The 17,188-nt window shown below is 39.2% G+C and overlaps 1 long non-coding RNA gene across 1 annotated transcript in view; it reads right to left on the reverse strand.

Annotated features, from left to right (window-relative positions):
- The window catches only part of LOC118629555, a 32,025-nt gene extending 26,712 nt beyond the window's left edge, over positions 1–5,313 (reverse strand). Inside the window, exon 1 of the long non-coding RNA XR_004959491.1 lies at positions 5,255–5,313. This is a non-coding gene — a long non-coding RNA (uncharacterized LOC118629555). The remainder of the gene's footprint in view (positions 1–5,254) is intronic.
- Positions 5,314–17,188: the final 11,875 nt, after the last annotated feature.

Below are 17,188 nucleotides of genomic sequence, written 5' to 3' on the forward strand. Positions count from 1 at the left end.
ATCATCAATAAATCCACAAACAACAAGTAGGATGTGAAGAAAAGGGAACCCTTGTGCACTGTTGGTGGGAATGCAGATTGATGCAGCCACTATGAAAAACAGTATGAAGTTCCTTTAAAATATTAAAAATGGAACTGCCTTATGACCCAGTGATTCCACTTCCGGGTATCTGAAAAAAACCCAAAACCCTAATAGAAAGAATATGTGCACCCCTATGTTTATTGCAGTATTATTTACAATAGCTAAGATAAGGAAGGAACCCAAGTGCCCATCAATAGACTATGTGTCCTGGATAGCTCGGCCAGTGTGGCTCCAGGGGTTGAATGTCGATCCATGCTCCAAGAGGTGGCCGGGGCCCTGGCCAGTTTGGCTCAGCAGTTGGAGCGTCAACCTGTGGACCAGAGAGTCCTGGGTTTGGTTCCCGCTAGGGGCATGTACCAAAAAAAATAGAGTTAGCCAGTTCAATTACCGGTCAGAGCACATGCCCAGGTTGTGGGCCAAATCCCCAGTGCGGGGGATATAAGAGGCGGCGAATGGATGTTTTCACTCATCGATGTTTCTCTCTCTCTCTCTCCCCCTCTCCGTTTCTATCTCTCTCTCTCTCTCTCTCTCAAATCAATAAATCTTAACATTTGCAACACCATAGATGAAGCTAGAGGGTCTTATGCTAAGTAAAATAAGTCAAACAGAGAAATACAAATACCATATGATTTCACTTATATGTGAAACCTAAGGAGCAAAATAAATGAACAAACAAAAAAGAAACAGACTCACAGATATAGAGATGAGACTGATGATTGCCAGAGGTGAGGGGAATTGTGGGGGGGGAGGGGGTTGGTAGTCAAAAATAGTAAAGCACAGCCTAGGGAACATAGTCAATGATATTATAATAACTATGTGTGGTGCTAGGTGGGTACTTGAAACACTGGGGACACCACTTTGTAAAGTATATGATTGTCTAACCACTATACTGTACACCTAAAATGAATATAAAATAATATTGAATGTAAACTTATTGAAAAATAAAATTTTAAAAAAGAATGATTAGTATGAAATTTAAGCTTTAATAAAATCTTCATGAAAACACAGAAAGAAGCATGTTCATGTTATTTCATTTACATTCAGATCTGTTATGTTGACGGCAACACCTTGTAACAGGGTCTGAATTAGGTGTGTTCTATGTGAGAATTAAAATGACATGGTAGAAAGCGTACCTTTTAGGGTTACATTTTTTGTCTTATAAAAGTCACTGTCCTTAAACTATTTTATACAGTGAAAACATTAGTTCAGAGACCCTTGAAAAGACAAGATAGAACAGTATGAAATTTATGTACTGGAATATGATATAGTATTTATAAATTTAAACATTTTGTTGTTTTTTATCCTGAGAAAGTCTGAAACACAGGAAGAACAAGACTACTTTAATAACTTAATCCAATAAAAAATACCATAAGCTTATTATGTACCAAAAATTTCATTTATTTAATATTGTGATATGTCTATAACCTTTTAAAAAATATATGTTTTTATCGATTTTAGAGAGAGGAAGTGAGAGGGAGAGAGAGAAAAGCATGGATGAGAGAGAAACATCAGTTGGTGGCCTCCTGCATGCTCCCTGTTGGGGCTCAAGCTGCAATCTGAGCATGTGCCCTGACCTGGAAAAGAACTGGTGACCTTTTGGTGCATGGGACAATGCTCAACCAACTGAGCCACGCAGGCCAGGCTACAATCTCTTTTTTGCTTAAAGCTTTAAAATTGGGGTGAGTTCACTGAAAATTATATCAGAGAGTTTTGTCTGAAATATGCAAACCTCATCTAGATGTTTCACTAATACAGCAAGAACTACTCTAAATCTTTTAAAAAATAAATCTGAGTAGAAGTGATGGTGAAATTTCTCCATAAGCTCCTCTCTTTCTCAATAAACTACAATTCAGTTTGAGGACTTGAATCTTCAGTTACCCAGAACAAGATTGGGTAATAAATGTGGTAATCATAGAATAGACCATCATCAGCACTGTTCAAAAGAATATGCACCTCTTGAACAATTGAAGCGGAAACTAAGAAGCAAAAATGCAGGGTTTGTTTCCCTATAAGCAAGACACAAGAATGTCCATAACCATTACTGAGCATTAATCATATAAGAATCTCTTTCCCATTAATCTCAAGAGATTATCATGTCTCTTCCTACTGTCAGGAGACCTAGAATGGTCTTGGCTCTGTGCCTGCAGTCAAAACTTTAAAACCCTTGTCTTTATTTTGAAACCAGAATAACAGAGGGACACAGTGTGATCACTGCAAAAATCATAGAATCTGAGCTGAAAGAAACTTAAAGACTATCTTGTTATGTAGTTATTGTTTTTAGCAGAACTCTTTTATTCAAACAAAAATATAAAAAGTAAAATGGCCCTGGCCGGTTTGGCTCAGCGGTTGGAGCGTTGGCCTGCGGACCAGAGAGTCCCGAGTTCGGTTTCCGCTAGGGGCACGTACCAAAAAAAAAAAAATATATATATATATAAAGTAAAATGAAAGCTAGATATCTTTGCTTGAAGGAGGATGGGAGTTTGATGCCTGCCTATTGGTCTCCCATTTCCTCAGGGGAACCCTAGGGCTCCACAGGACAATTAAACCACTTAGTCCAACCTCATTTCATAGATGGATAAAACTGAGGAACTTTCTTAATTCTTTGCAAATTAATAGCAGATTCAGGACCCCTTGTTCATTGTTGCATCCATATTCATAACAATAAACATTTATTGAATGATATATTTGGGCTAAGCACTGCTCTAATTCTTCAACTGCACTATCTCATTTATTCCTTACAATAATCCTTTGAGGTTTAAGTACTGCTAAGATCAATTTAATAGATAAGAAAAGTAAGACAAAGAGAAAATAAGTAAATAGCCCAAAGTCACACAGTTATTATGCTATCTTTCTAAGTGCTTCATCTGTAAGGACCTAGATAAGATAATTTCTGAGTTACTCACTAGTGGGTGTTTCTAAAATCCTATAATCTTATGATTCCAAGATGTGAGAATGGTTCTTCCACCATAAATTGTTTCCTTTAGAATGAATTACATTCCTGAGACTTAACATGTGAGGCTCCCAGAAGGACCTTTTAAGATGCCATTGTTTCAATTCACCAATCAAGTGAGTCTGATAATCTTTCACCTGTGAGCAAGTACTGCCATTGACCCAGTGTTTGTTGATGCAATAAATGGTATTATAGTGGTACTTTGTTTTGGTCTTGGTCTTTGGGGTCAGACAATAATGAGGTGGTGGGAAGAGGTGAAACAAAAAGCTTCTTTGGAGATGATTATTTGGCAGTAGAGAGGCAAAAAAGATTCATATGGAGTGGATAAATAGGGAATTGTAAGAGAAGTTTAAAAACAGGTAAGTGGCAACAAGAGCAGGTAATGACCAAGTCAATGTGATAATGGTAAATCTGGGAGTGACTTTTATTATGTAAATAGATGTGAGTCCATTAACAATATGCAAAAAACTTTTTATGTTCAACTTGGCTAAAAACATAACTGCTAGCATGGGAAACAAAACTTACTACCTAAATAATTCTGGAACCGTTGTGATGACCTTGCAAAGATAACCAGTTCTTGAACTTTCACCAATGTATAATACAGAGATGATTTTATCTGACATCAAAGTAGCATGACTCATTAGTCTTCCTTATTTTATTTCAAGTAACATTTAAACTCAAGGATAGTTCACTGCTTCCCTTGGTTTGAGTTTCCTGCCAACAGGGTTAGATTTCTCATCTCTCTGTGTATATTTGCCAACCTAAAGAAGGTGTTTTTTTACTCAGAGTAAAATTATTGTGATTTTGTTATTGTTGTTGCTATTGTGAATCCTCACCCAAGGATATTTTTCTTTTTTCTTTTTTTTTTTTAATTGTTAACTTTATTTTATTTTTTGGTACATGCCCCTAGCGGGAACCGAACCCAGGACTCTCTGGTCCACAGGCCGACGCTCCAACAGCTGAGCCAAACCGGCCACGGCCCGAGGATATTTTTCCATTGATTTTTAGATAAGAGTGGAAGGGAGGGAGGGAGAGAGAGAGGCAGAGAAACACTGCTTGGCGAGACACATCAGTTGGTTGCCTCTAGCACACGCCCTGACCTGGGCTGGGATTGAACTCAGGCTGACATTCGAACCACGGAAAAAACCTGCCGGGGAAAATTACTGTGATTTTTAAAACAGGAATTAAATTTTGTTCTGCCTCCTTTCCAGTCATGCCCCCAACCCCAGCACCATTCACAATATATTCTTTGCTTTAGTTATTTCCAATTTCTCATAATTCCCTAATGCACCAGACTCTGTCACATCTCTGTACCTTGGTACGTGGTGTTCCCCAGAGCTGGGACACTTCTCCTCTTTCTATTCTCTGCCCAGTAAGCCTAGTTCATTTCTATTCACCTTCTAAGGTATCACTTTCCTCTTGCATTTTACTTTTACAAAACGGGAATATCCTTGCATATCTTTTTTTTTCTTGTATATGTCTTTACACACATTTGTGCCCTTAGTGGAAGTTATTAGACATGAAATTACTGTGACAGAGATTATTCACACATATTAGGATCTTAATACATACAAGAGCTTTTCCCTTAAATAGTCAGGAATGATACCGTGTTTATAAAGTCGATCAGTTCCTGACTTGCAGAGCTGGCCCTGAGGGCACCAACAAGTGGCTCCTTCAGCTTCACTCCTCTGGCCCTTGAGCTCCCTGGTGTGGATCCTGCTTCCTTTTCATAAAGGTCCCTGTTTCTATTTCTAGGGTAGTCTCTAATATCTGGCTCTCCTCCTCGTGTGCTAGAAACCTCTTCCTCTGCCCCTCTGTTGCTCGGGAGCTGTCCACCTGCCTTACCCAGCTCCGACCGCTCGTGCCAGAGGAAGGCTCCAGGCTGAAGAATAGCAGACTAAGAGGAGCCCACCGGTCAGATTTCAGGGACTTCAGGGGGCCCCGAGGCGATGGTTTAGTGCGTCAGTGGCTTCCAGGGTAATGCCCTAGGGTTCTCCAGAGATGCTTTGGGGGCCTCTAAAGGGAGAGAGGGAAGGGAAGAAACGGCCAAAGCTCCAGGTGCTGACTCCTGCCCAAGAACCAGGGGCCAGTTTGTATGTTTTATATGTGCTGTGCTCAAGTAAGGTTGTTGGTTTTGTTTGTTTGTGTTTTGTTTTTTTAAGCTTGAATGTAATATTTATTTGGTGAGTTTACATGTGCGGTCATTCACAGAAGTAAAGATACAGATGCAGCTTTCAGTGCAGGTTCAACTACTTTTCAGAACAGGCGACAGTCCACGAGGATTTGGTTGGGATGACAGTACTGAATGGCACATGCCTCCATTTCCTTTGTGAGCTTTTCTGCAAGGGCTAAAAAGGGAGAAGAGAAGATCAGTGTTAATAAATACAGCCAAGCAAATAAAAACATTTCTTTAAAGTCAGAGGTTATTGAGAACATTTCTGTATTAAGCAGTTATTGCAGGAGCATCATCTAAGAACTAAAATGCAGAGTTCTCATCTTCTCCATTACCCAAGTCATCTTAAATTATATTAACTGCCCCCACTCATTGGTTAGAGGCCTCTCAGTATTTCCCAGACTCTGACTTTGGAAGTCATTTCTCATAGTTTCTGAAATGATAGCATATTTAAACAAAATCTTTTTGGTTTCAATAGGATAAAGTACCCTTTAAAAGAAGGGTAAATCCTGGCCGGTTTTGCTCAGGGGTTAGAGCATCAGCCCGTGGACCAGAGAGTCCCAGGTTTGGTTCCTGTTATAAGGGCATGTACCTCAGTTGTAATTTGTCCCCAGCCCCAGTTGGGGCTGTGTGGGTGGCAACTAGTTGATGTGTTTCTCTCACATCGATGTTTCTCTCTCTTCCTCCCTCCCTCCCACTCTGTCTGAAGATAAATGCAAAAATGTCCTCATGTGAGGATAAAATAAATAAAATAAAAGAGGGGTAAAATGTTTTTTTTTACTCCCATCAATGTAAACTCTAATTAGATTTTATTTCCAGGAAAGTATAACTAAAGGTTTTGATACCATTTTAATTACCTAGTTATTTATAACAGGAAAGGAGCAAAGAGAAGGCCAGACATTATAGGCATGTTCCCTGCAAAACACTGGGTAAAGGGGACTGGACAAAGAGAAGATAGATGCATGCTCAGTAAAGTTGGGATGATATGGGAAAGTTACTTGCCTTTCAATCACACCTGGGGACAGCGGTGGTTAGCCAGAATGGGCGTGGCCACTGCAAGCCCCCTTAGTCTGGGATACTTAATTTCCTGAAGAAAAAAACTTGCTCTTTTGAAAATTTTTATTAAATGTCTTTATTGATTTTTTTAGTGAGAGGGAGAGAGAAACATCCATTGGCTGCCTCCTGCATGCCCCTTACTGGGGATCAAGACTGAAACCCAGGCATGTGCCCTGACCTGGAATCAAAATGGCAACCTCTAGGAGCATGGTTCAATGCACAATCAACTAAGCCACATTGGCCAGGCAAAACTTGCTCTCTTATGCTCTTGGTTCTTGGTACCCTTGGCTTATGCTTGGTTTCCTGGCATTTGCCCACATGGCCCATGGACTAATGGACTGCAGCTAGCCTGATGCTGTCCTGGCCCTGCTCCGACATGGAAAGGAAACTCTGGACACTGGCTCTGCTTCGAGCTCTACTGAACCCCAGCTTCACTTCTTCTATGACTGTACTAAGGGAAATGGGACTTTGGAAACACAGAGATTTAATTCCATTAAAATAAAAATCACTCATTTTCCCACTTGAATCTCAGAAAATTCTTTTTTGTGGAATATTGTAAAAAGTCTACCCCCAGCAGCACCCAGTGGGGATGGGGATCCCCCCACTACATTTGATAACAGCTTGATGTTTTATTATTCTTAGGCTTAAATAAACCTCTCCCACCCTGGCGAGTTTGGCTCAGCAGTTAGAGCGTCAGCCTGCAGACTGAAGGATCTTGGGTTCGATTCCGGCCAAGGGCATGACCTGGGTTGCAGGTTTGATCTCTGGCCCCAATCAGGGTCACTCGGGAGGCAACCAATTGATGTGTCTCTCTCACATCAATGTTTCTCTCTGTCTCCTTCCCTTCCTTCTACTGTCTATAAAAAAAAAAAAAAAAATCAATAGAAAAATATCCTCAGGTGAGGATTAACAACAAAATAAATAAATAAAAAAATATACCTCTCCCCACCCCGAATAGCTCAAAACAGAAAAATCCAGCATATAAGCAAAAAGATGGTTGATATAAGTGACAACTGAAAAAAATAAAAACATAGTCCAGCCAGTGTGGTTCAGTGGTTTGAGCACTGTCCCTTGGACTGGCAGATCCCAGTTCAGTCCCCAGTCAGGACACATGCCTGGGTTCAGGTTCGATCCCCAGTGGGAGGCATTCAGTAGGCAGCCGATCCATGTATCTCTCTCACATTGATGTTTCTGTCTCTCCCTTTCTCTCTCTCTAAAAATTTAATAAAAACATATTTAAAATAAGTAAATAAATAATAAAAACATAAATGGATTTATAAGTAAGAAGGTAAGGTAAAGAGATAAAATGAACAATACAAAACAAAAATCTGCTGTCAGTAACCTTAGTGAATACCAGGACAGGGGCAGTCAGTCAGCCTTACATACCAAGGTTAAGTCAAAACTAAAAAGCACTTCATGTTCTCAGCAAGTAAGGTTTTATTTAAAGAGAAAAGAAAGCCCAGCCAGTGTGGCTCAGTGGTTGAGCATTGACCTATGTACCAAGAGGTCGCCGGTTCTATTCCTGGTCAGGGCATATGCCCAGGTTGTGGGCCAAATCCCCAGTGGGGGCATGCAGGACATGGCCAATTGATGTTCTCTCTCATCAATGTTTCTATCTCTCTCTCCCTCTCCTTTCCTCTCTCTCTAAAACCAATAAAGAAAAAAAATTAAAGAGAAAAGAAAAACAAAAAACAACAAACAAGGAAACAAACAACTCCAAGGTATAATAAAGTTTTAACAAGAGTTATAAAGTTTGCCAAGCTTTGGTGGGCTGGCCTAGGAACATCATCTCATCATTATGTCTCAACTTTGGTCTCTTTTGGAAAATGCATTCATTCATTTATTCCTAAAGTGACCAATTCATCCTGGTTTGCTGAGAACTTCTTGGTTTAGCACAGGAAGTTTTGTGTCCTGGGAATCCGGTTGGTCCTAGGCAATGTCATCCCATTCCATTCATTCTTTCCACCCATTTATTTAAAAAAAAAAAAAAAATCACTGAGCAGTTACCATGTGCCAGGCACTGTACAAGGCACTGGACTCTAAAGAAAAACTTTGACAAAGGACTTGACCTTGAGGAATACACAAAGTAGTAGGTTCAGAAGGACACTAACACTGAACAAAAAAACTTGGTAAATAACACTACAGAGCAGTCTTCAAGTGTTGTGTTCTCCACCATAAAGAAAAATGAAGTATACACCCAAATATATTCTATCCATAAAGTGCATTCCCATTCATAATAATAAGAGCTAAAACTATACAGCACAACTAAGTGCCAAGCATTGTTGTAAGCGCTTTACAAACATTAAAACAATTAATCCTCACAACAACTCCCAGGTAGGTAGTATATTATACCCAAGGTGGATTAAAAAATGGCTGCAAATTCTTTGATATGCCTCCTTTCAAGAGGTCTAACTCCTCATCCCTTGAAGCTGATCTGGCCTTAGTGACTTGCTTGGTTAACAGAATGCTGTAGGAGTGACATTCTGGGACTTCTGAGGTTACAGTATTATTTTTTCCCCTTTATTGATTTTACAGAGAGAGGAAGTAAGAGGGAGAGAGACAAAAACAACAATGAGCGAGAACATCGATTGGTTGCCTCCTGCATGCCCCCCACTGGGGATCAGGCCCACAACCTGGGCATGTATCCTGACTGGGAATTAAACCGGAGACCTCTTGGTACATGAGTCGATGCTCAACCACTGAGCCACACCCACTGGACTGAGATTATATTATTAACTGCCTTGCTCTGGTGTAAGCCAGATGCCAAGTGAAGAAGCCTAAGTTAAACACATGGAGAGAGAAATACCTGAGCAGCCCCCTCTGTTACAGACATCCTAGCCCAGGTGAGAGATACTTGAGTGAAGAAGCCTACAGGTAAGTCCAGCCCCAGTTTCCAGACCTTGGCTGAGTTCAGTTATCCCCCAAAACTTTGGAAGAAAATAATAAGGTGTTGTTTTAAGTCATCAAGTTTTAGAGTGGTTTGTAATGCAGCAATGAGTAATTAGAATAATATCCACCATACAGATGAGAAAACTGAGACACACAATAGTCAAGTAATTTGTCCAAAATAAGTGGTTAAGTAACTTGTCCAAATCAAAAACAGCTAGCAGGGGGCAGAGTCAGGATTTAAGCCCAAACAGTTTAGCTCTTTTAGCTGTGTTAGTAACCAGTGCACTTTTCTACCTTTGCACAAAAAAAGTTACACACACACACACACACACACACACACACACACATAAGTTTAAAAGGACAAGAAGAAAAACATAAATTTCTAATTTTTTCTCTCTATATCTATCAGAGACCACATTGGACATTCCCAGGCACTGCTGTAATTACAAGTTGTTAAGTCTGTGTGAGATCATCAAGGGCAACATCACAGGGGAGGACACCTAAGCTGGATCTTGAAGGATGTCAGAGGTTATTATGCAAGAAAGGGGAAGAAGGCAGTGCAAGTGCAATGCATTTAGACTGTGGGGTACAAGGAGAAAGGAGCTGATGCTGGGAAGGTGTGCTAGAGTAAGGTAGTGAAGGGCTTTTACAAGGAACAAAGGAGTCTGGATTTCACCCTATAACCACTGGGAGCAATGAAAGGTTTTTTCAACAAAGACATAATGTAATAGATAAAATATAATATAGGAGATAGCTGCAGAGGAAAGATAGAAACCAAATAAGCAAATGCTATAGAGCAGTTGCAAAAGGATGAATACCTAAGGAAGTAGGAGAAAGAGGGGTGATATTCCTGAAGTATGACTGACAAGCCAGGGCAACCAATTAGATAACAGTGATTTGAGAGAAGCCATCTTCCATGATGACTTCAATGTTTCTAGTTTGGGTGACTGGTTGAAGCTTTACCTATAGCTAAGTAATGCTTCAAGAGTCAGTGTGTCACCTCCTTTCTGAAAACAAATAGGTGTTCAAAGCAAAATGGGTATTGAGAACAGAGGTGTAGCTCAAAAGGGTCAGTGAACAAAACTATTTATGGAAAGACATCCCATGTTTATGGATTGGAAGACTTAATAGTGTTAAGATAGCAGTATTCCCCAAACTGATCTACACATTCAACAGAACCCCTATCAAAATCCCAGCTGGGTTTTGTTTTTTTTTCCAGAAATTAACAAGCTGATCCTAAAAATAATCTGACAATGCAAGAAATTCAGAATTGCCAAAACAACCTGGGAAAAGAAAAACAAAGTTGAATGACTCACACATCCTGATTTTGAAAATTAATACAAAGCTATAATAATCAAGACAGCATGGTACTGGCATAAAGATGATAGTTCAACCCTGGCTGGTTTGGCTCAGCGGTTAAAGTGCCGGCCGCTGAGAGAGACCCGGGTTTGATTACTGCTAGGGGCACGTACCTCAGTTGTAGCTTGTCCCTGGCCTCGGTTGGGGTTCTGTGGGTGGCAACCAGTTGATGTGTCTCTCTCACATTGATGTTTCTCTCTCTCTCTGCTTCCCTTTCTCCCTCCCATTCTACGTGAAGATGAATGCAAAAGTGTCCTCGGGTGAGGATAAAAACAAAAGATAGTTCAATAAGTAAAATTGATAGTGCAGAAACAAACCCTTACATTTATAGTAAATTAATTTTTGACAAGGATGCCAGACATTTTATTAGAGAAGAAAGAGTGTTTGCAACAAATGATGCTGGGACAAATGTATGTCACATACAAAAGAATGAAGTAGGACCCCTACCTCACACTATATATAATAATTAACTCAAAATAGACCATAGACCTAAATGTAAAAGCAAAAACTATAAAACTCTTAGAAGAAGACATAGGTGTAAATTTTCAGCACCTTGGATTAGACTATATTTTTTTAGATATGACACCAAAAACACAAGCAACTAAAAAATAATAGATATATTGGTATAACGATAAACGTATAATTTTTTGCTTCCAAAGAAAGTGAAAAGACAAACCACAGAATGGGAGAAAATATTCATAAATCATATATCTGATAAGAGAATTTCTTTATATATCCTAGCCATGTGGTGAGAATGTGGAAAAATTGGAACTCTTATATGTTCCCACTGGGGATGTAAAATGGTGCAGCCACTATGGAAAACAGTTTAGTGGTCTCTCATAAAGTTAAACATAGAATTATCATATGACCTAGCAGTTCTACTCCAGGTATATAATCAAAAGAACTGAAAACTAGTACTCACATACTTGTATGCCACAGTTCATAGTAGTATTATTTACAATAGCCAAAAGGTAGAAACAAGTCAATTGTCCATCAACAGACAAACAAACGGTGGTATTTCCACACAACAGAACACTAGTCAGCCATAAAAAAGAATAAAGCATGTGTTAGAACGTGGATGAACCTTGAAAACATGCTGAGTGGAAAAAGCCAGACACAAGAGGCCACATATTGTATAATTCCATTTATATTAAAATATCCAGAATAGGCAATCCGCAGAGACAGATAGTAGAATAGTGGTTGTCAGGGTTTGGGGGACAGGGGAATGGAGAGTGACTGCTAACAGATACAGGATTTCTGTTTGGGATGATGAAAATGATCTGGAATTAGATAGTGATGATGATTGATGGCTGCACAACTCTGTGAATACACTAAAAGCCATGAATTCTACACTTGAAGTTGGTGAATTATATGGTGTATTAATAAGGATTCTCCAGAGAAATGGAACCAAAAGGATATATATGTAAATATATATAAGAGGAAGTTTATTATAAGAATTGACTCACATGGTAATGGAAGCTGAGAAGTCCCACAATCTGCCATCTGCAAACTGGAGAACCAGAAAAGCAAGTGGCATAATTCAGTCTGAGTCTGAAGGCCTGAGAATCAGGGGAGCTGACAGGGTAACTTCTAGTCTGGATATTCTGGCTCGAGAGAAAGGGAATTCAACCTTTCTTCCTCTTTATGATTTAGTCCAGCCACCAGTGGATTAGATGATGCCCACCCACATTGAGGGTGGATCTTCTTTTCTCAGTCTACTGAATCAAATGCTAATCTCTTCCAGAAATACCCTCACAGACACACCCAGAAATAATGTTTTGCCAGCTATCTAGGCAGCCTTTAGTTGACACATCACATATGGTATGTGAATTATATCTCAATAAAGCTGCTCAGTTTACCAAGATTTGGGTGAAAATCAGTCAGCGAGTGTGTGTTATTTCCAATGTAAGGGTTGAAAAAGTGTCATGAAAATATGAGATTGTATGGGATAGTGCAAGTTCTGTTTTTCTAAGTGTAAAATTTATATTTTCATAGCATGAGTTGGTGACTGATATAAAATTCCATTATTAAAAAGTATTTAAATATTACATTTAAATGTTCTAAGTGTCAGACTTCCTTTCCTTAGCTTTTCCACAGATGTAGAATTTTAGTTCTGGCTCAAACTCTACAGTTAAAATGAGAATAAAAAGTATGACTCTCAAACTGTAGAGATGAAATTAAGATAAATTTGCAGGCAGCATGGTGAAATAGTTTAAAATATTTTGTAGATATAAAACTCATTCTTCAAATAAGATCTAAGTTGGAAGTCTATCATGTGGAACACATGAAAGTATTATAAATGAAACTCCTTTGGTTGAGGTACAGGGAAAGAAGCCTTCGCCTCCAATCATCCAAACAAAAACAACTCAATGCAGCCAAATCTAAGCAGCTTTTTAGTATTCCCTGGGATAGTTTAAAGATGTGGGGACTCAGCATCCCAATCATTGGCAAAGTACAGAAACTCCATGGGCTTCTGTCTCCTATCTGTCAGATGAAGGGATTGAACTAAAACTATTGAAAGCCTCTTCCTATTCTCAAAGTCTTAATTACATGGCCTGAAAAAAGCTAACACAAAACCTAGTGGCAACTGGTTACTAAAATGTTTATCAATCATCCCAGAGCTTAAGGAATTCAGAGATCAAAACAAGCCTTGAGCTATATCTACCTTTCCCTATAAAATAAACATCAAATTTGGATGAAAATAGAGAATAGGAAAAAGGCTTATTTATATCTAAGTCAATGAAATAGAGCAAAGGGCAGCTGGTTTCCATTGATTTTTCTTATCTCTTAGATAAAGGTAGTTAATGGGCCATAAATACAAACAAAGGATCTAGTATCCCAGGAAGAGGGAAGGCAGGCAGTGCAGACCTTCCCTCCCTGAGTAACAGCACCTCAAGAGGAAACAGAATAAAGGGTCTCTACTGGGCCAAGAAATGGCCACAGGTCAGACAACTGTGGGTCCTGCATTTGAAGTTCCTAAGAACTAGAAACCAGTTGAAAAGTTGGGGTGGGGTGGGATGGGAGTGGGTTTGAGGGGTGGAGCAGAGATTGTGCTGGCTAAGGTGCTGCCAACATGGGCAAAGGCAGCCCTCACACAAACTCCTGAGGGAGAGCAGATTTACTCCTAGACACGTGGTCTTTTTAGTAGGCAAAGTGTGGTCCTTGGAACAGTGGTGTGGGCAACACTAGTGAGTTTATTGGAAGTGAAGAATTTTAGGACCGACCCTCACCTATTGAATCACAAGCTGCATTTTAACAAGATCCCTGGTAATTGTGCATTAAAGCTAGGGTGTAGCTTCACAAAGATATCAACCATGCTGGCCATACCTGATGAGAGTGAAAACTCCTAAGCACTCAAATAATTGTATCTGAGTTACATCAATCTTAATAAAGAAAAGGCTAAAAGTTTAAAAAATGAACTTCATGCTAAAAATGATTAAGATCATTCTTCAGGGCAGAAAGAATCAGTATAAGCACAGATTAATTCTAATTAGTCCTTGTGACAGGTAAAGAAGATATATGAGTAATCAATCCTAAGAATTCTTGTGGGGTTGGGGGCTTGGAAGATGGATATTTTGTAACCTTGTGTTAATGCACTCTCAGAAACCTGGCCTGCTCAATGCATTGAGTGCTTCATTTGCATGTGAATAAGGGTCTGTTATCTTTTGGCTTCAAAGTCTCTTCCCGTAAAAAGCAAGAGACAAAGCTAGGGTATACGGTTTGCAGAAACTCCATCTCAAGGAAATAATTTACATAAATACTCTTGTAACCTGGGGGTACCAATCTGCAAATAAATGGGACTGCATCCAAAGATCTGGAGCATTTGCTCCCTTGCAAAGCTCCTTCTCACTTCAAACAGCGTGTGCTTATAGTTTTATTGCGTTGCACCAATCCTGGCAAGCCGCGAGATGGCAAATTCTCATTTCACAAGGGAAAAATTCTTTTCTTTTTTTGCTTTCTCTTTTTATTATGTCTATATGAGATGATGGATGCTGACTAAACTGATTGTAGTAATCATTTCACAATATATGTAAGTCAAACCATTGTGCAATACACCTTAAACTTACAGAGTGATATATGTCAATTATATCTCAATAAAACTGGGAAAAAAAGAATAATCAGTCCAGCCGATGTGGCTCAGTGGTTGAGCATTGCCGGTTTGATTCCCAGTCAGGGCACTTGCCCAGGTTGTGGGCCCAATTCCCAGTGGGGGCATGCAGGAGGCAGCCAACTGATGTTCTCTCTCATCTGTGTTTCTATCTCTCTCTCCCTCTTCCTTCCTCTCTCTCTACAAAATCCATAAAAAAAATTTTTTTTTAAAAAAGATTTATCAATGGAAATAAAGAAGATGAATTCCAGCATTCTTACTAATGTGGACCCCAAGAAGAAAGATTCATTTCATGTGAATTCTGAGAAGGAATTTATCTGGTGAAATGGACTCCTCATGGTCAACTGAGGGTCCAAATTTTACAAATAAGAGTCTATTGGTCATTTGCTGACAGGGACTCCCAGGAAGAACCTCAGACTGAGCTCTCAGCTTCTGCACCGTGCCCCCCTGGTTAAACTGAGTCTGAGTCAACCACTGCAGAGGGAAGCCCTGGTTTCATCTTTCTGTCATTGGACTAAGACTTGCCCTGTTCAATCAGAACTGCACAATTAATTCTTCATTTTCATTTATACCCATCAGAACTAATCTATAACTATCAATCAAAATGCACGATACTGACCAATCAGAATTGCATGATTCAAGCCAATGAGAACTGTATGAATTTGGAAACCTCATTTGCTTAAAGTTGGATCAACTGGGAACCTGGGCAAGAACTTTATATATAAAAGGTGGCCTCCCCTTTGTCTCTGGGGAACCCACTTTTAGTTTCCACTAGAGGCTGTGTTTCCTCACTTTGCAAACTGTTTATATGAATTAAGTCTCTCCATTTTCTAATATTCTTTAGGGGAATTTTTGTTGACACTATCTAGTAACTCTCCCCTGTAAAACCTTTGGGGATTAGGCAATATCTATTTCACTTACCTAACATAGTGTTTTACATATCACCAACGCTCAATATATACAAAATAATATAAAGCACTTTAAAATAGAGTCTGAGAAATGCTGGATCAGAGAGAGACTGCCTTGTTCCTTTTACCCTTCACAACCTTGGAATGTTCAAACTGGGCAAAATAGCCCTTGGACTGGGTCTAAAGCAGCCTAGTACTTTTAACAACTGCATTATGACTACCAGACTGAAAATTAAAGACATTCTTTAGAATTAGCACTACTATGTTAGCTTATCTGCATCTGTAGAAATTCCTTTCTTAACTTATTAAGACCCATAGAAATTCCTTCCTTCTACTCATGTAATTATTCCCCTTCTCTCTCTCATAAATACCCCATGCCCTGACCTCCTAATTCGAACACTATTTAGGTTTCTACCTGGATCAGCACTTCCTGAATTCTTATTCTTTTTTATCTCAAATGCTTGTTGCCTCTCACTTTTTGGCCTTTTATTTTTGGGTTAACAAAGAAATAGTTGAATGAATGAATGAAGATAAAATCGGTACTTTAAAAGGTAAATTTTATGGTATGCAAATTATATCTTTAAAAAAGAGATACAATTAGTAAGGGTGGTATCCCAGTGTTGACATAAGAATGTCCAAACCTGTAGAGAATTTTTATAAAATTTGAGTCAAACATAGGATGTCCCTGGAAGCGAGATCTCAATAGACTGAGAAAAATGCTTCTGAGAATAACAGTTTGTAGTTTCTTTTATGAATTTGAGATTAAGGAAGGAATGAAAGGAAGTTTACATAAAGGTGGGAGAAAGCAAATTGGGGATCGGATTATAGGTAAGATTATGTGCTCTCTTGCGGGTGGTCATGCTTTAAAAGGAGGATTCTGAAAAGAGGCATTTCAAAGGTTTGTTAACTGAGATGCACAGAAAATTGGACAGGACTTGCTTAAGGCAAAGATAACTCTTACTAAAGGTTCCATGCCTGGGGCCTGACTAGCCACCAGGACCTGCCCAGTTAGGAATTTATGATCAGATCACTTTCCCTGATCTGAAAGTGAGGTTACTTTCCCTACGACCCTTTTTTTCATCCACAACAGGAACACACCAGATGATAAGCTCCATGAGGGGAGAGTCCATGTCTGGTTTGCTCACTACAATATCCCTACCATAAATTTAGTATATGCCTAAGACATTGCTGAGGAAATACAGGGTGGGGCAAAAGTAGGTGTATCGCTGTGAGTACGCAAAACAGTTTATTTTTGTATTATTATTTATTAATTATTGTATTACATTATTTTCCATACAAACTGTAAACCTACTTATGTCCCACCCTGTATTTGAGCAAATGAATAGATGAACAAGTGAAAGAAAGATGAGTCATTTCTCCGTGAATATACCTGAAAGTGGAATAGATAGTTAGCTACCATTGGAGGAAGCTTCTCTTCTTTAATCCCTGGACTCCCATGAAATCAAGGATGAATCATACAGCTGATGTGAGTAGATATTATACAATGCTTACCATCATAACTTAATTATTTGAAGTTAAATTTCAATAGTTTAAACTATACCATAAAAATGGGGTAAACTTGACCCTGGCCAGTTTGGTTCAGCGGTTAGAGCGTCGGCCCGTGGACCAGAGAGTCACGGGGGTTCGACTCTGGTCAAGGGCAT

The sequence above is a fragment of the Molossus molossus genome, unplaced genomic scaffold (genome assembly GCF_014108415.1).
Source record: "Molossus molossus isolate mMolMol1 unplaced genomic scaffold, mMolMol1.p scaffold_m16_p_14, whole genome shotgun sequence".
NCBI classification, from domain to species: Eukaryota; Metazoa; Chordata; class Mammalia; order Chiroptera; family Molossidae; genus Molossus; species Molossus molossus.